Here is a 20,445-nt window from a genome sequence, read left to right as displayed (position 1 = left end):
CGAGACTTTTCATTCCAGAGGAAGACAACTGGAATGTACAGTTCTTATAAATCTTTCGCTCCTGAAATCAACTTGTTGAGTAAAAAAGAATGTCTCCAACCATCAGCTAAATTCAGTAGCTAACATGGCATTTAAAAAAGTTTAAAGACACCAAAGCATGGTACTTTAACATTAGAAATAGTTCTGTTTCTGTAATGTTTCTGCTCGTGCTGTTATTTTCCACTGACAGGTAAGAGTGAGGTTTTGACACTCTTAATATAACATAGGGTGTTAATCTTATAATCACCCTGTCAGCACTTTCTGTCAGAGTGTTAATGGCCACCTTTCAGCCACTCAGAGGCTCTTGCCAATAAAAATAATACCGGCATCCAGCCAACCAGAAGTTATTCGGCTACTTTTTTTTCTCATTTTTTTTTAAAGCAAAGAATAAATTAAAAAAAAAAAAAAAAAGTACCAGCCTTAGAGGCAGAAGTCTATCTCTGTATCCTACTTCCTTATTTCTGCAGTCAATTCTCCCACTGGTAATAAGATTCAACCTTTTTCTCAGTCTGAATCTTTGCATTACATTAAATTTTGTTTTATTCAAGTATAGTTAACACACAATATTACCTTAGTTTCAGGTGTACAACATAATGATTCAACATCCCTATATTTTATGTTATGCATTATATTTGAACTATCCAAAGTATTTCTTAGTTTTTCACATAAATATTCCAAGAAAAAGATCTATCTTGACAGAAAGTGTAAAGCATCCTTTCAACCAGTTGGAAAGGGACAACTATTAATACACAATTAAAAATCACCCAAAACCCAGGGCATTTGAAAGAAACAACTAATATCCATATAGGCATGTTTATTACACAATAGAAGCCTCTAGAACCCATTTCATGCAGAACTTTGAAATAAATTAAGAGAGATTATAATTACTTAAATTTTTTGTTCTGGATTTGATCCTTTATTGAATCAAATAATGGTCTACAACTTTTATCTCTTGGACTAATTAGCCAGCATATAAAAAACGGAGGAAAAAATTAGAGTTGATGGTGTTGGAAAGATTATCTCCCCAGCTGATAGTTTTTTCCTCTGATGTTCATTTCACTCCCTTGATTTTGCTTTCCTCCCTTACCTTCTAAAAACACTTATTTGGGTTTGAGGACTTCCATTCAGTGTTAACTGCTATCTTCCAGGTCATCTAAGTTATACCCAACACTTTGTATTTAGATGTTCTAAATTAGTGTATTTTGTGTGTGTGTGGTTATATGTTCATAACACCTTTGGCAAGGAAGTAGCTCTAGGATGCATAATTTCTTGTTGAAATATCAGGATATTTAACATTACAAATACATTTTCCCAATGGAATGTCTACTCATAAATCTACGATTGCCCTAACCACCAAGATCAGTATAAAAATCTAACACATCATGAGCTAAATTTCTCACTCTTCATTTCACCTTAGCTGATATGCCATGTATGTCTCTTGTGTGTTGTTTTAAAAGAAGCAACATATATACAATAGTACTAGGAGTAGTAATGATTGAAACGAGCTTCTGCAATAACTAGACTGATTTATCTTATGTTAAGGATAAATCTGTCATCCTTTTCTTTTTAGTCATAATACTTTTAGATGGTGTTTTATTTTCCTCATGGCAGGCTGCACATGGAAAATATATTTCCGAGAAACAATATCTAAAGAAATTAATAATATCCTGTTTTCATTGAAAACTAAGTGAAATGTATTAGGAAATTTTTCACTGGGTTTGGCTGTAAAACAGGGAAAACAATGAAGTACCAAGTATAGAAACAATTTTATGAGTACATGGGTTACATACTTTTCTGAGGGAAATTTCCTTTCCAAAATGCTGATTAAAACAAACAAACTAAAATTTGAAGCTAAACACCCCAAGTTCATTTAACACAATGAAAGGCAATTTAATCAAACTGGTATTATGTATTACAGTTTTCCCAGAGGCAGAAGGTAGGAGCGGGAAGAAGTCATTGAGTAGAACAGTTAATTATGAAATACGATCAACTGAACTTCTCACTTTAAGCCTCTGTAATTATCTCCAAAACTGTATTAAAATTTCTAAATTAGTTCTGGGACTCAGATATCTCATAAGGTAGAATTTCAGTGAAATTATGGTGTATACAAATAACCTGGTTTCTATGGCTTTTTTAATAGATTATTTTTAAGCAAAAGAAGATGTTAATGTAATTTCCTTTAAATCCTTAATTTCATCTGTGAAATGAGATCAAATTACATGAGGATTCTTCCACTTCCTCCAGAAGAGGATCTATTTTTAGATCCTAAATCATCTTTAATGTTCTATGAGGGAAGAGTTAGAGTTGTGGAAGTAGATATTCTCTGGGTAAAAGTGATAACATGTCATTGTTGGTCACTGAGGAGGTAGGGAGTGGTCAAGATTCGGAGTTAGGCTTAGTAGAAACAGATAACCCAAACTACTGGGATTGGTATATGACACTGGTTTTTTCAATCATCAATCAACTCTATAGACTTAAAGTACTGGAAAGTACTATCAAACATGATCAGTGACTTGGGGACATTCTAGTAAATGATCGCTAGGTTCCCTTCACTTTATATGACTTGTCTCAGACTATAATTTGTTTTATTCATCAGAGACATTTTATAACTCCATCAAGTATACACCATTTTTTTCTAAAGATATGAACAAAATTTTAGTTTTTTCCTTTGTTCCATTTTTAAATTGAGTTAGTTAAATGGTATTTTTATTTACACATCTAGTCACTATTCCAAATGTATAGTATAATCAATAATCTGAATATATTCCTATCAAAGCAGTATGCACGTAATTGAAAAATAAAGTGCCTCATATTTGTTCTCTTTCCCACTGTTCCATAACTTTCTCATGCTCAGAATGTGGGAGATTATTTTCATGGTGGCACATCTTTTTCTTGCTCCTAGATATTCCAGCATTCTGAGCACTTAACATTCACCTGACTCAGGCTTTCTAGATACCAGGATACACGGCATAGTATTAAAGAATTTTTTGGTGGGGTGTTTTAGTACTTAATACATGTTAAATAATAAAAAGAAAAAAAAATCAAATTTATACTAAGATGTATTATGTAGCTTTTTTGCTGTAGCTATATATTGGCAGATGCAAAAAGAGACAGTAACAATAATGGTGAATGTATTACAGCATTTTGTTTGCAAGCAACAACAACAAAATGACTTTAGGTTTACTTTATAGAGACTCCAGGGGTGCCTGGGTGTCTCAGTCGGTTAAGCGTCCAACTCTTGACTTTGGCTCTGGTCATGATCTCAGGGTGGTGACATCAGCCCTGCATCCGGCTTTCTGCTGGGCGTGGAGCCTACTTGGGATTCTCTCTCTCCCTCTGCCCCTCCCCCCACCTTGGGCATGTACTCTTTCTCTCTAAAAACAAAAACAACAAACAAACAAAAACAACAAAGAGTGACTCCATTTGAAGAGCATGAGTGTGTTCACAGGATTAGAGAGAAGGCTGAAGAGGAACAGCTTCTGAACTGCCCTACTTGAACTAGTCATGGTAGTAAGGCTTGACAATCTTCCTGGGAAACGGACGAAGTCCAACTCATTCTTTCAGCCTTGCTTCCACAATGATCAAGCTTCAAAGTTCTTGGCCTTGCAAGTGTAGGGAGATGCAGAAGGAATTTCCAGTGATCTGAAGGCAGCTCTTGAAGAGGAAGGCAGGCACATGAATTTCATGTTCCACTAAGATGACATTCAGTGAAGAGTGGCCCATCTGGAAATTAAATTGTGGTATTGGGTGGTCAAAATATTAAAATACATTATAATAATATTTATCTTTATAAGTGAAGCAGTATAGTTTCCCACCAGTGGCAAGGAAACTCATATAAATATGTGATGTTTAGGTAATGAGAAGTAAAGAGGGGAAAGAGCTTACTTTTATAGATATTCTAAAACCAACCAAATGAAGTCTTATGTTAACATACTCTAATAACAGCAAAACATTAATGACTTAGAAGTTATAGGTCTAAGTCACTAGGGACTGACTAAAAGAAACAGGTGTTAAGACATTTACTTAGGCTGATGACAGTTTGCTGCTAATTAAATCATTAACTGAGGATTCTGCAACACTTTGGCAGCACTCAACATGCTCAAATCAGTTTCTCACACCTAGTTTAAAGGAGTGCTCTTGCTTTCTTTTTATCATTAAATAAACTTTGCTTAATTAGCAGTTACCTTCTCAAGTTTGCCAAACATAGCTTGGCACTTAGTCTAACTAAACATGGGATAAATTAAGAACAAACTTTAAGAAAATTACTTTATGATCTTTTATTAAATTTAGCAGATGGAAATATAAAATAACACAAAACAAAAATCGAAACCCAAAATTGCTACAAAGACACAAAAAATAATTTTTAAAACTCGAGAATACTCAGGAAAGAAATGAAAAGAGAAATGGAGAAATTTTATGTAAACGAGGATTTGAAAATGGGGGAGATGGTATCATTAGCTAATTTATCCTCCTACAAACAAACTTAAAATATTGAAGTAAGCAATAGTAAGTCCGACTGGTTTTTATACTACAAAATGTACCACTGTAATACACCATAAGCAGAGAATAAAACTATCCTCTTTCTTTCAGCTGGTCCAACTAAAGAAGACTTTCAAACGTCCCAATTCTCAGAATCTAGTTTATAAAATGGATCATCAGGAAATAAAACTGACCTATAAAATCACTCACTGAAAAGTAATCGACTGAGAAAGACAACCTTTTGAGATTGGCCAATCAACTGATATGGGCTCGGAGAAAAGATTTGTACTGTAAGGTTTAGAGTGAAATTAAATATGGCTCCTGTTCTTAGAGGTTTTTTTTAAGTCTCTCTCTGGGGGACAAAATGATCTTGGAAGAAACAATGAACTGAATAAGACAAAAACCAGGAAGTGCTTAAGTTTTTTAGGAAAGTAGGAAATCCAGTTGAAAATTGAGGTTGAGATAACGTCTTAGAAGATGGACAGTAGTAAAGTGAATGTTTCAAGTAAGGCAAAGGTAGTAATGTGTGTGGTGCCTGGTAGAGGCACCAGTTGAATCTGGGAACACGAGTTCTGGTGGAGATGGGTCACAATTCCATGGTGTAATGGATAGAAGAACTTCAGTGTTGTTGAACATACTCAAGATTCACCAGCCAGACCAAGAGGCCTAGAGACTGACAAGAAAATGATGTTGATTGTTTGGGGTTGCAAAATAGAAAACCTTGAAAAGCACACAGAAGAAATGTAGAGGTATTTGTACTTGAAGCAGTAGGACAAAGCCGGATAAGTCTACAGAGAAAAGCCTGGAAGGGATTTGCAGGAAGGATATGTCTACCTCTATGTTTCTTTAACATGATAAATACCAATAGATTTAAAATAGAAGCTGAAATCAACTAATTCATAGAGACCAGAAAATGTACTGCCAAAGAAATAGAAAACCCACAGTTACATCGATGGTATGACTCAAACAAACAGAAAAAATTATGACTTTTTTTTTAATAAAAGGGCAGTATTTAATCAAGCAATTGAGTGGAAATGTCAGCCCCTACTGCACTCAGGCTGCTCAGCTGTAGTCATTCAGGCCTTTAACCTCCAGCCTCAAGACTGCCTAGTCTGGAGCCAATTCTTTTGCACAGAGCAGGGAGTATATTGGGATCTTCAGTCTGAGGATTAAACATCATGCTGTTTGGTTAAACATCAAAGCAGCCACGTGCATTTATCACTTTTCCCTTCTCAAATGCTACTAAATTTGCAGAGACAGAGAAAGAGAGTGAAAAGGAGGGGTTAAGGGAAAGAGGAAAGAATGAAGAAAAGAGAATGGAAAAGGAGAGAGAAACAGGAGGCAATGGGAGTGGGGTCAAACATAGACCACCAGTATCAACTCCTTAAGTATTTTCTTGAAAGCTGGAAAGCACGGGGAAGGGGAATTATCTTAGAGGAGACGTTACAAACTAAGTGCTTGCAGAGAGGAATATCAAAAAGAAAGATTATTTTATCCTAAAGAATTCTGGGCTTAGAATGAATAAATTGTCAATGAACACAAGATAAGGTGCAAACTTGAAAATGGAGACTACTTTAAAAAATCTGTCTGGAACAACTGCCACCCTTCCCACATGCACATCCATCACATTTCCCAATGTATAAAGCTACATGACCATCCTGTCTTAGCAACAACTTCGCCAAGGCAACACACACACACATTTCATCTCACCTCTGGTCATGACCTGAAGAGATCATGGGACTATTATATGGAAAAACTGAGCCAGAAGTTTCCAAACTTAGGGGCAGCAGGCATAGAGAAAAGTGGTGCTGTTGTACCATAATGACAAAAGGGAAATTATGAGAAAGACTTTAACACCAGGACCACCATCCATCTTCCTCAACCCTTCTCTCAGATGTGAACTGCTGAGGAAAATCACTCCAGGCAGAAGCAGCGCTGATCCTTCTCTGGAGCGATATCAGGGTTTCAGAAAAATGATGTCTAGATTTTGAAATTTAGAAATCTCCCAGGAGAGCGCCTGGGTGGCTCAGTCTGTTAATCATCTGCTTTAGGCTCGGGTCATGATCTCAGGGTCCTGGGATTGAGTCCCGTTTCGGCTCCTTGCTCAGCAGGAAGTCTGCTTCTCCCTCTGCCTCTGTTCCTTCCACCAATCATTCTCTCTCTCTCTCTCTCTCTCTCTCTCTCTCGCAAATAAATAAATAAATATTAAAAAAAAAATTTTCCCAAGAGGGTTGCCTGGGTGGCTCAGTCAGTTGAGCGTTCAACTCTTGATTTTGGCTCAGGTCCTGATCTCAGGGTCCTGGGATCAAGGTCGGTGTCAGGCTCTGAACTCAGTGGGGAGTCTGCTTGAGATTCTATTTCTCCCTCTCCCTCTGCCCTTCCCCCTGCTCACACTCTAGCTATAAATAAATTAATTTATTAATAAAATCTTTAAATATCTCCCAAGAAAAAGTCAGTTTACTGTCTGATCATCCTGTTTTAAAAAAAGAGCCCCATTTACAGGTCCACACAAATACATAAGGTCCAATCTTTTTCTAGAGCTCCCTCTTTAATATTAATGAATAACAAAATATCATTTAAGAAAAGCCTGCAACATAAAAGAGAGACAAAAATAAACAAGTGGACAGAAGGAAAAAAGAGAAAGTTAAGGTAGAAAAAATACTTTAAAAAATTTATGATTAATATCATCAGCTATATAAGGAAAGCTATTTCATCTATGATACACAACAGGTGAGTTGAATAGAAAACATTAAAGAGATCAACAAAGAACTGTTGGAAATCAAAAATGTGATTGCTGGAAATGACACACGCTTAGAAGATGGAAGTTGGATATCTCCCAGGAATTTGAGATCCTTTTCTGATGAAAGGCACATTTTTTTCCCAGCCAGAGCTGTGTCTCATTATACTCTGCTTGCATTGTGGCTATTTCTGGACTCTTAAAAAGCTTGTATTTCCTAAGGGTGACCAAATAACCAGTCCTCGCCTCTTTCTTCCAAAGAGTACTCTATGAATCTTGTGGAAACATTTCTGCACAAACTAGATTATGGATTCCAGTGTGCCAAAAATGCTTCTGCTACATCGTTAGGGCTTGCCTACGTTTTTGGACTCTGGATCAGAAATGACAGAGATAGTGTAGCAATAACCACATCGACTAAAAATAAGTTTTTGAGTTTATTTTCTTGCTGTAAATTTGAATTTTGCATGTTGAAATTTTTATGTTTATGGTGCTTGAATGTTTGCCGTAAAATGTACAAAGGTTTGTAAATTAGATTGTTGTCCATAATAAAATGCCATTTATGCAAACAAACAAACAAAAAAAGTTCAGAGAGGTGACTCCATTATGGCATTAAAGCAACACCATAACATCAAATGAATTTGGTCACATATCTTCTTTTTGCTTGTATTTTTTTAAATTACTTTTAAGCTAATATATTCTCCGATTTCATTACTTATCCTCTGTATTCCTGCTGGCATCTGAATTCACCTCTTCCACATCAGTTATACATTTAGCAGCTCTTGTTATATCTTGGAAGCAAAGTGACAAAAATAAAGTTAAATAAGCTTAAGAGTTTTCTGTGAGATATATTTATTCATGTGTTCCTGGAATCTGAATGGTACGTTAAGACTTGACAATAACTTTCAGTTAGAACATTTAAATCTATCCAGTTCCGGAATGCCTTTTAAATATGATGATGTTATAATACTGATGAACACAATCATAATTTTTTTTCTGTATTTTATTTCTTTTAAAAGAAACTCTTGGTTTTCTATTGTTCCTTGGAGGAAGTAACACATTAAATGGGGTAGAAACAAATATTTTGTTTCATTGGCTGAGGTTACCCATACTTGTCATGTGCGGCCCATCTGGGTTTTAGAAGTTGGAATTCATACTTAATTGCAAAAAGGATGTGTGCAACAAAAGCAATTAAAGTTTATTTTCCAATGCATTCTGTGCACTTACAGATTGTCCTAAAGAATGTCATTAAATGTCATTTTTAAATCTTTCTTTTTTAAGTAGGTTCCACTCCCAGCATGGAGCCCAACGCAGAGCTTGAATTCACTACCCTGAGACCAAGAGTTGGACCCTTAACCGACTGAGCCAGGTGCCCCTAAATCTTTTTTAAAGCAATAAAAGTATGTAGTCTCTATTTTCCACTCAATAGAAAATTTGAAGCTGAACAAACTGTAAAATCTCAGCTACCTTCCTTGGTTCCTCAACCATTTTCTATTACTTGACTTTGAAAGACTGAAATTTAATTAGATAATAATTGAGTCATTTACCAGGTTGTATTTTGACCACTCCTGGTCATTTTTTCGATCTTAAAGCAGGCTACTTTCAAGAAGGTGAGTTGTTTGCATGTGTGAGATCCATTAGTAGAGCTCCAGCAAGAAACTGGACTAAAAGGGCATGCTTAGGATGTATTCTATCCAAAAGCACTTTAAAAATTTGAAGTTGGAAAATTGATTCAATATGTGGAACATATAAATATCTGTTCTTCTAAAAATCACATGCACATTTACTTTTAGTAGAGATTATTTTTCTGTTCACAAACTTGTATAAAAACATAAGGGGAGATGCTGACAAAATATAGATAGATATGTATTGATGTATATTGATAAATATGTATTAATTGAGATTAGTAACTTATAAAGTAATGTAATATTTAATTTTTTTCCACAGCGAAACCTCCACATTACTCTCTTGATGTGGTGCTTCCTTGTGGGGAGAGGTTACTATTGGCGCTTTGTTACTTTTTAAAGAATAATAGTAGCTACATGTATTCAGGGCGGGCACTATGTTAACTTGTGATGTTCAGTCACAGCTAGTTCACTCTTCATTTTTTTTCAGAAGTTTTAGTGTTTTAGTCTCCATCCATCAATCTATTTATCTTTATAGAAAATTTATATTGTTATCATGGGTCTCTTGATATGCAGTAGTTAAAATATTCCAAGTAAAATGAGACTTGAATTTTGTACAAAAAGTATTTTTAAATTTATGTTTATCATCAGTGAAATTTATTTACAAATACTACAAATTGAAAATTTTGGATTGAGAAAGTTAATAACCTATTTGCATAAATGATCTTCTACTCCTTCCATTTCTCAAAACTTAGTTTCTGAAGATGGTACTCAATTATTCTGTATTTCAAGAAATTCCTTTGCTCTTGGATATCTAGTACCTAGAACTTATAAATCTAATGAACAAGTCTACTTAGGCTGAGAAAACTTAGGGTAAACAGATTAAAGTTATAAAGATGTATTTAGCACAGGTCAAAGCTTGGTATTTACTAAAGGTTGGAGTTAGTGATTTGGTTTCATATTGATTTACTTTCAACTGATAAATTATGAGTTTTACTCTTTTTTTTTTACTTATCAGTCAAACCCAGTTGTGTGAAAGAGGAAGTATTATAGGCATTTCAAAAAGCAAAGGACTGAATACAGGAAATTGGATGTTTACAGTATCTTTGGAAGGGCTGAAGGAATGGGAGTCACAGACCAACTAGATGGAAGGTAGAAAGGGGTTTATGAGAACTAACCAGAACGAACCCAACTGATAACAATCCATTATTTTCCGTCTTCCCTCAGTCATCCATTCAGACCTTCAGGCAGGCCTGAAATCCCACAGGAAATAAAATAGCATATCTAAAACAATGAGAATTTAGTCTAAAAAATAATAAACACCTTAAAAAATTAATTTTCTAATAATGGTAGTAGTCAAATATCCTCTGTTAAAGGTATTTTCCCCTAGGTTTAATATCTGGGACTTCAGGTTTATCACAGATTTGGAAATTATTATGAAGATATAATATGTCCTTCCCTATCCTCATTAAAGCCTCCTTGATACCAAATTTGGAGGCAGATAAGTGTTGGCCCCTAAAATACAGTATAGTAGAAAGAATATGGTTTTTATATGGATTTTTAAATCTGGATTTTTGAGAAGCATGAGCTGTAATCCTGGCTTCAAAAATTAAAGACTATGAGATCTTCCACAGGTTACTTATCTTTCTGGACCTTTGTTTTCTTGTTTACAAAAAAGTAATTAAAATACTTCATAGGACTGTTTTGAGAAGCAAATTAGACAATGTGTCTCAACATCAGTAAATGGTAGTATTGACTGAATGTCCTGTACATCACAGATGCTATGTTAATACTGCTGTCTTCTTTTGTCTATCTTAAATATTTAGGAGATTAGCAAATTACCAAGCTCATTATTGTAGAAAAGAGGATGTGATGACTGTCACACATGAGAAATTGGTATGAGAAAATACAGGAAATGACTTGGTTCTTTTTATTATTGTGATAAAAAACACGTAACATAAAATGTACCATCATAACTATTTTTAAGTGTACAGTGAAGGTTGGTGCATAAATATTTATGATTGTTTTATCTTCTTGGTGAATTGGTCTTTTTATTACATAATGTCCTTTGTTTCTTATGATAGGTTTTGATTTACAGTCTATTTTGCCTGAGCTTAGCATAGCTACTGATGCTCTCTTTCAGTTATCATTTGCATAGAACACCTCTTCCCCTTTTTTACTTTCAGCCTATGGGTCCATGGATGTAAAGTGTCTCTTATGGATAGTTGGATCCTATTTTTTTTCAATCCATTCAACCAACCTATGTCTTTTGACTGGGGAGTTTAATCCCTTTGCATTTCAAATAATTAATGATAGGGAAGGACTAATGCCATTGTGTTCATTTTTTTTCTGTATGTTTTGCTTTTTTGTCCCTCTTTTCCACTCCTACTGCCTTTCTTTGTGTTTTGTTTTTATAGTGATAAACATTGATTCCCTTCCCATTTCCTTATGTGTATATTCTGTAGCTGTTTTCTTTTTCATTATCATTGTGGTTATTATATGAAACTTCTTAAATTATAGTATTCTATTTTAAACTGATAACAAATAGTTTTAATCTCATACAAAAACTACTCCTTTACAGCTCCACCCTCCACTCTATGTTAATGATGCCGCACATTCCAACTTTATATATTATATACCTATTAACATAGGGTTTTTAAAATGTTTTTATTATTTAAATTCTGTGCCCATAATTGTAATGGTACAGGTTACTGTATTTGTCCATATATTTACCTTTATCGGAGAACCTTAAATTTCCATATAGTTTCATGCTGTTGTCTATTGTCCTTTCATTTTCATTGGTATTAAATAAAATTCTGACCTGTATTTTGCTGTTAACTCGGTATCTCTGTGGGTGAAGGAGGGCCTTTACCTTCTTAAACTGCTAACTTGTTAATATTACTCTAAACTGGTCTTTAGACAATATTTTTCAATCCTTTGTTACAACCCATTGGTAAGCATGAAAGCCATTTAGATCATTACCAATGACTTTAATGAGAAGAAATAAACTAGACTAGAACAGAAAATGTTAGAGTATTTCATGTAGTAAGAATAAGTACAGTATTATTTTGTAATATGCTTTATGGCTGTATCGGTGCATGTGTGTATACATACATAGTGTATTGTTTTAAAGCGTATTTCTAATGACAGATGGCAAATAAAAATGTGAAACCTACTGCCTTCAGAGATGTATTTCCTTCTGTTAATCCAGATTGTTATCATTGCCTTCTGGAGTGAATTGGAACTAACGGCTCTTTTTATTAATTACTTCCAATCTATCTTAAGCATGGCTGCCAGGGTGATCTTTCTGGAATATGATTCTGGTTATTTTACCCATTTGAAATATATTAATTTCCACAACATTTTCTTCAACACGCCCCATGTATTTGACAAAAAAAACTACCCCTCCTTCTTTGTTATGCCCCCTCGCCTGTGGTCTTAGTGAATTTCTTAGTTTCTCCAGCATGGTCTTGTTCATGCTGCTTCCAAGTCCACCCACCTCTTCTCTCTGGAGCAAGCCAAGCTCCTTTCTGCAGTGAGGTCTTTTCACTTGATGTTCCCGGCACTCCTCTCGCCTTTCCCATTGTCATTCTCATCCTGCAGGTCTCAGGGCAGATTTTTCACTTTCAGGGACTTGTCAGACCTAAGGTTGTCAGAGGTAGCAAATAAAAATACAGAGCATGCAGTTAAATTTGAATTTCAGAGAAACCAGTTGGCTCATATTTGGTATTCTGCCCAAGTCTTCCATCTTCCCCAGGCCCATTTCATCTCAGCCTAAGTTGTGTCCATTATGTGCAGACTAAATTCTCCCTCTACTTAAAAATAAAGTCCAGAACACTTCCCTTTATGACTAGATGTGCTTCATTAATATTAAAAATAATTATTCAAATTTAATTTATTAAGATATTTAACATTTAATAATTTTAATAATAATATTTAATATCTAATTATGGTGGTTCAAAAATAAGTCAACTGATAGCAAACCACAATTCTTATAATTTTATATAGGTCTTATGAAATACATAATTTATAAAATGATTTTTCTGAATAGAATTCCTATTCATTTTCCCATAATAACTGCTTTGTGAAAGACCTTCTTAGTGCATATATCACACTGCATTAAAAGTTCCATTTTTGTCCTTTTTACCAGTACATCAAGATTCTTTTCTTTTTCTTTTTTCTTTACATAATACCTGGTGTAGAGTAGGTTCTTAATAAATGAGCTCAATTTCACTGCTCTATTTTAGTAGTCTGACACCAAAAATAAAAGGGATGAATTAGAAGATAGTAGTGGAAATAGCAAAAAAAACATAGGTGTGCAAAAACCTGTAAAAGAAATAAACTAGGATATGGTAGGGAAAGATTTATAAAGGTCAGAAAGACACTAATAAACTGTAATAAGATAGTTCATTGTAATATAGGAAAAGTTAATATGGAATTATAATTAATTATACAAACAATTTTAGAAGCCCATTTAATGATATGTTAAAAAATAATGATGTAGGTGATATTTCTATATGTTTTAAATGAAACAAAGGCATTTATAAAACAATATATTCAGTGTAGAGATAGACCACATGCATCTATAGGATACACATGAAAATATCTCAGCTAATGAAATTTTGGGAATTTTTTATAGACTTTTTCATCAGTCATATTTTATAAATTTTATGTTCTATAATGAAATGTATATTGGTTTTAGGGGGTTTGCATGCACATTTCATTTTGATGCTGTTTAAAAAATTCTGACAAATCAGGAAATGGGGGTGTAGGCGTGATGGTGATGCAAAAGGAGGAAGCCGTGGAATAGGAATTGGGGGTTGCCAGAGGAAGGTGGCAGTAGTTTGTCCTTCACCCCCATGCCTACATAATCTCCTGAACAGTGTCACATTCCAGAATGGATGGGTGAGTCCTCTACCATATCTGTGCAGCTCAAAGCGATCCTGCATATCACTGATGATCTTGGTATCATTTCCCTCTTACACAAATGTGATGGCCAAGCCCTTGATGCCAAACCGGCCTGCTCAGGCCACCTGATGCAGGTAGGTGTTAGAATCTTCAGGTATGTGGTAGTTGAAAACAATGCTCACCCGCTCAATGTCATGCCTTGACCAAATAGGTTGGTAGCCACAAGAATTCATCATTGAAAGTCTTGAAATGTATATTGTTTTATAACCAGAAAAATTAATGTCATTTAAAAAATATGAATCTGGGGGTGCCTGGGTGGCTCAGTCATTAAGCGTCTGCCTTCGGCTCAGGGCGTGATCCTGGTGTTCTGGGATCGAGCCCCATGTCAGGCTCCTGGGAGCCTGCTTCTTCCTCTCCCACTCTCCCTACTTGTGTTCCCTCCCTCACTGGCTGTCTCTCTCTCTGTCGAACGAATAAATAAAATCTTTAAAAAAAATATGAATCTGAGCTATCAATCCTTGCCAGTACAAAAGATGATAGGACTCCCAAAAGAAAAAGAGAAGTCAAGAGAAGGTACTGATGTAAGTGGAAAGATAATGCATTCTTATGTTTGTTTGTTATTTCCCTTTCTATTGTGGAATTTTTTAACATATGGAAATAGAAATAATTTTATCATATGACTACCAATGAGAAAGTTTTAGTTTTTTAAAAATAGACTTAAATTAGACATAGGTGCAACAACAACTTAGACCTTTATGAAAGAAAGAAAGAAAGAAAGAAAGAAAGAAAGAAAGAAAGAAAGAAGAAAGAAAGAAAGAAAGAAAGAAAGAAAGAAAGAATGAAAAATTTAAAATGGGGAGAAACCTAAGAATCATCTTCATGTTATAGGTTAAAAAAAGGAATAAATGTAAAAAGGGAATAAATTCTTTGGAAACCTGGTCTATTCTCTGCAAACTTGTATGTCACTTCTTATGCATTAAGTCTTTTAATTTTCAAGCCAATCCTATGAAGTAGATATTACACCTGCTCACTTCCACACGTGCTGAAACAGGTTGATAGTGGATAGGGGCGGCAGCTGTTGTGATCATAACACTAATAGAAGAAATACCAGAGAGAGAACACAGCTACGATCCAATCAGTGAAACCGGTGCTAGGGACAGTGCCAGAGCTTTGAATGAATTTAATTAAATTATTAATTTTAGTTAATATAAGTTAATTTAATAATTATTAATTTTAATAAAATTCTCAAAAGAAAGCCTCTACTGGAGGAAGTGAACTGAAACTAGAACCTCAGGGAACAGCCAATTTTGAGGAATGGGAAAAAAGGAGAGTCGGCAAAACAACGGGGCTTAATGATTTTAAAGAAAAAGACAACCACACAAACACACTGTCACATAATAAACAAGAAAAAGGAGAGTTTCAGGAAAGAAAAAATATTGAAAGCTGCAAGGAAATTGAGGAAAATACAACTGAGATCATTAATGACTCAACCTTGGATTTCCCCAAATTACAATGTTGTTCAACTCCACCCTCTGTCTTGAGCATTCTTGTAAATTTTGGGGTCCTGGTTGAAAACTGTTTTCTTCATTTGGGCTCAAAATGTTTATTTGTACTTAGTACCCTTTTTAGATCATAGGTTTGACAAAGTAAGACTAATTCTTTTCCATTTTGCAACATTCAATTGTAATTACCATACACAAGCACACACACACTCACAAATATACATACGTATGTGTAAATTATATAAAAATATATCTTATATATTTATATATAAGATATATTAAGATGGAATATATAATAATATACTTTTAATAATATATATATATATAAATGAAATAATCTTTTACTTACTTTAGGTATCTGGTCATCCTATTATTTCATCTACTTATATAGATAGTCTTATTAAATTATTCTGAAATTTAGCCACAAATTTTATTTCTCTGTAGCTTTTGCTACAAAATTTGTGGCTGCATCTCATCCTCCTTTTCTAAACCATTGTACTAACTGTAAAATTACATGTGTTCAGTACCAATGCAGTGAAATCCCATTGGCAGTATTTATGCATCAAAGAAATACTATTCACGCTTCATGTGCCCAGTGTTTACCATTACATTTTCCATAATTCATGCTGAAACAATTTATTAAAAGAAGTACAATATTTTCTAGAACAAACTTTTCAAAAGTATCAATTATATTTGCTTAATAATCGAGCGAAAGTTCACAAGTTCTAATCTATTGGACATTGGACCCTATATCTGACAGACATTTTCTTTTTGTTTGTCTCAACAGATATTGCTGATTTAGATATTTAATAATCCTCTTCTTTTTTCTTTTTTTCATTAAAGTATACTTGACATCCTATTTTTATTATAATTTTTTAAGTTTTATCCACAATTGTTTTTCAGAGATTTTCATGCAATAATGTTGCTCCTTATGTTGACTGAATGGTGGATTCTGTAATTTGATTCTTCTAGCTTACCTCACAGAGGATTTCCAAGGTTAATGCTTTCAGAGCTACTTAGAAATTAAGGTCTCCTATCCCTCTGGGGTTTTGAACTCTTATCAAGTGGGCAAAACACAGCTGAACTGTCTGAACAATTCTCAAAGTAATTTGTCCTTTTAGAAATGGAGGATGACTTATTCTTGGTTATTACCTCACCTTCCACTGGGCCTCCTTTCTTTGTTGTTCAAAATTCTATGCCTCTAGCCTCTGAATCAAGTTGCACATTCCTTGGATTCTGATCACATATGGCTCCCCCCCCCACTACTTCCTAACAAATACCCTGGTTCTGCTAGCAAGTTCCTGAGAACCATATCCCCCCAGTGCTAAGTTTCAGTTTCCTCACGGTGTTTTTCATACCTTTCTCAGGAGTTAGACAGGAACTCAAGGAGGCTGAGCTTTCCTAGGAGCTGGGCTCTAGGTTGCTAGAAGCCTTGTTAAAATTTGTGCAAGTCTCTTAATGAAGGAGTTCGAATGGAATGTTCTTGCTGAGAGTTTTTACAGTTCTCAAAACTATCCCTCAGAGATGATCAGTCTCTAGAAAGTGCTGTTCTTCATCTGTCTCTGGATCCGCAAACTGGAGAATGGTGAGAAGAATGTCATCAATTCCTGTCATTCTAAGAAGCACATTTCCAGGGGAATAGAGACTTCTGCCGGGGGAATTCTCCAGGAATTCTGCCCAGATTATGAAACAACTGATTTCATATTCTTTTATAAAAAGTGTTATACTGAATTCTCAGTAAATGTCCTACCTAGGCTTTGAATGGTGAGTAAGCCTAGTAAACCAGCAGAGAGAAGGAAGCAGAGAGCCTATATATGACCAAATTCACAAAAGGTATGCTTTGATTTTACCTGTAGACCAGGATCATAAATCTTCTAATATTTCAGCTAATTTCTTTTCGAGAAGCCACTTATCATTTGTACCTGTTATCAACTGAATTTTCCTTTAGCATCTACTTGCCATCAGTTTAGTGTCAATACCCAATCCTGAAATGTTGGAAGATACTTATCTCAGCATCATGGGCTTTGCCTTGGCACGTGCAGCATAGACAATCCTTTGACCACACATTCAGTGAGTTAGAGGTCACAGAAGTTTAATATACCCAGACTCTTTATTTTCTATACAGTGCAGGGGATTAATTCCCCCCCCCTTTTTATCAAATGGGTTTAAACTAAATCTTAACTAGAATGTTAATATAAAATAGATGTATATTGAATAGCTCTGCCAGAAGTAGAAGGAAGTGTTCAGAGTCTGCTTGTTCTCAACAGGAAGCACCTCTCTCTTTCTGGAAGTCCATGAGATAGACGTATAAATTCATAGGATTCTGTAGAGAACTTTGGAAACAACAGAATTAGATGAGAGCCACCAAATGTGATCGCACGCAAGGACCCACCACTGATACCCGGCAAGAGCGGAGGTCTTCCAGTCAGGTATCCTTCCAGGCAAGTCTCAAAGCTACCTCAGGTCTTCTAGCTGGAAAAGTTCCCTTTCCCTGGAATAGGTTCTATGCCTAAATTTAGTGCTGGATCATTTACAGATGTTCTGCTTCATTCTATTCTGTCCTTGCAAATCCTTTAATATGTGCTCATTTAACATAAATGTTAAATATTTAAATAACAAATAACCCTGTGATAGAGTCTGAAATTTCTGTCTTTTCTATCACTGTTGGGACCTCATTTTTATATGTCTAATGGCTGTTATTTAACATATTTCAGGCTTCAGGAACTTTATGGACAGACCTTTCAATAGTGCTTGATTTTAAACACAATCCTATTTTAGAAGTATACAAAAATTATTTTTTAAAAAGTATCGCTGAAGGGTAATATCATGAAGACATAGCTTATTATTCCAGAAAATAGACAGATTCTACATCAATGGCCCCAAAAATCTAATTTTTAAAGTATCTTCAGGTGACTGAAACTTTTTTCCCACCTGTGCAGAACAAAAGCAGAGGAAAGTACAATGATGGATGAAATAAAAATGATGACACAAAAGCTTCCTGAGTTCCCCACCTCCCACAGATACACTGGATGGACAGCTACACATGGAGCAATGCTCTCTGAGAGAGGTTCTGAAACCAGCTGAGTGACTCCTATGCATCAGACAAATGAGAAGACACCCACATTGAAACAGGTAGGAGAAGCTAGACACACTGTCACCATAAATCCCATCACTAGCAAAGAGCCATACAAATGGCAGGGGATCCCCACCTCCCAGCTTCTCCCTGAGGGTCAATAAGTTTGGACACCTACATCTAGTGCCCCAATTTTTAAGACTCCCACTGAAGGGAAGGCCTCCCCAAACCCCTAGCTCTGAAATCCAATGGGGATTGTGACCACTTAACCCACAAAAATATATTAAACCAAGGAGTGCTTCTTTTGTATGACTGGAAGTCTGTACCTTTTAATCCCCTTTACTATAAGTCATGGGAATATAATGTATGGCATAAAGAATATAGTCAGTAATATTATAATAACTTTGTATGGTGATAGATGCTAATATACTTATCATGAAGATCATTGTATAATGCATAAAAATATTGGTTCACTGTGAGGTACACCTGAAACTAATAGGATATCGTATGCCAACTGTACTTCAACTGAAGAAGAAGAAGAAGAAGAAGAAGAAGAAGAAGAAGAAGAAGAAGCAGGAGGAGGAGGAAGAGGAGGTGGAGAAAGGGGAAAGGGAAGAAGAGGAAAAAGAAGCGATTCCTAACATTTATCTGCATACTTTAAAAGCAGATGCCTCGGCTGAGTTGCCAATTTAGCGGTTTAGCAGGCACTACGGGACGGCTGCATTTGCCTCAGAGACCAGGGAAGCCCAGGACAACACTCCTGCCTTCTCCTTCCAACCCCAGCACCTCCCTGGAAGAGCTGCTACACAAATTTGGCCCCCAGCTTTTGCAGTAGCCACATGAGGAACAGGTACCCAGATTACCTGGCTCTGATAGCCAAAAGTGCTTACATTCCCAAATCCTATAGGAAACAAAGAAATAGTTCTTTTTAAATTTTTTTAACAATTTAATCTAGTATAATTAGCATAGAGTGTTATAGTAGTTTCAGATGTGCCATATGGTGATTCAACAATTCTACACATTACTCAGTGCTCATTGTGAAAAGTATACTGTCAATTCCCTTCATCTATTTCACCCATTCCACCCCACCACCTCCCCTCTGGTAACCATCAGTTTGTTCTCCATAGTTAAAAGTCTGTTTTTTGGTTTATCTGTTTTTTTTCTTCATAGTTCACAAAGAGACAGTTCTTAATGAGCACGGAGCACATCCTTCCACAGCTATATACCCAGAGCCAGCATGGAGAAGGCAGATAAAACCGCGCATCTCCCCGTTTCCTCCTGGAAGTTATTTAACTACATACTTTCCCAGTTGCTGACTCAGGGTCCAGCTTCTAATCAGCCTGCATCTAGGTGCTGACTGCAATAGGATACTGCTGGGTATTGGTATTCCTGCAACTACCAGAAGGCACTAAGAATAAAGAAGAAACCTTGGACAATCAATACAAGTTAGAGAAACAACTAGGAGCTCAGGCTGGGCTGACTGATGAGATGCATCTCCTGTGTGAGCCCACTGTTAAAACTGGGAGGGGGGGCTGTTTTGTCTAATGTGGAGAAACCCAATCACGGAGTCAAAGCAAATGAAGAAACAGAGGAATACGTTCCAAACAAAAGAATAAGATAAATCTCCCAAAATAGATCTTAATGAAATGGATACAGTGATTAACCTGACAGAGAGTTCAAACTAATCATAAAGATAATAAAGATGCTGGGGTCAGAAGAGCAATGCATGAACAAAGTGAGAATTCCAACAAAGAGATACAAAATATAAAGTATTTTCCATAAGTTTCCCTTATTGAATCAGAACAACAATGTTCATTACTTTTTAAAGAAGTCAAATCTGTTTTTAAGTGTATTTGCAAATGGTTAAGGCAAATACATGTCATTTTATTTTATGTCCATACGGTTTGGAAGTATATAGATATTCTTATATCTAGAATAAGCCAGCACATGTCGCTCTTAAATATCAAATATTGCTCAGAATATTTTAAAATTCTGGTAAGTTCAGTGCAGTTCAAATAAAGAGGTCTAAGAGTCTTATCCAAGCAGCTGTGGTTCCTATTTGAATTTTAGCCTAGATTATTAAAA

At 35.4% G+C, this 20,445-nt stretch overlaps 1 long non-coding RNA gene across 1 annotated transcript; it reads right to left on the bottom strand.

Moving 5' to 3' along the window:
• Window positions 1-561: 561 nt before the first annotated feature.
• On the bottom strand, window positions 562-16,845 carry LOC113255468 (uncharacterized). Its single transcript, XR_003316309.4, has 3 exons — window positions 16,646-16,845; window positions 12,377-12,520; window positions 562-3,762 (listed from the first exon to the last, which is right to left on the bottom strand). It is a non-coding gene; the product is annotated as an uncharacterized LOC113255468 (long non-coding RNA).
• Between the last annotated feature and the right edge of the window lie 3,600 nt (window positions 16,846-20,445).

This window comes from Ursus arctos, unplaced genomic scaffold (assembly GCF_023065955.2).
Source record: "Ursus arctos isolate Adak ecotype North America unplaced genomic scaffold, UrsArc2.0 scaffold_11, whole genome shotgun sequence".
In the NCBI taxonomy this organism is placed as follows: domain Eukaryota; kingdom Metazoa; phylum Chordata; class Mammalia; order Carnivora; family Ursidae; genus Ursus; species Ursus arctos.
This window is presented reverse-complemented; position numbering and strand designations above follow the sequence as displayed.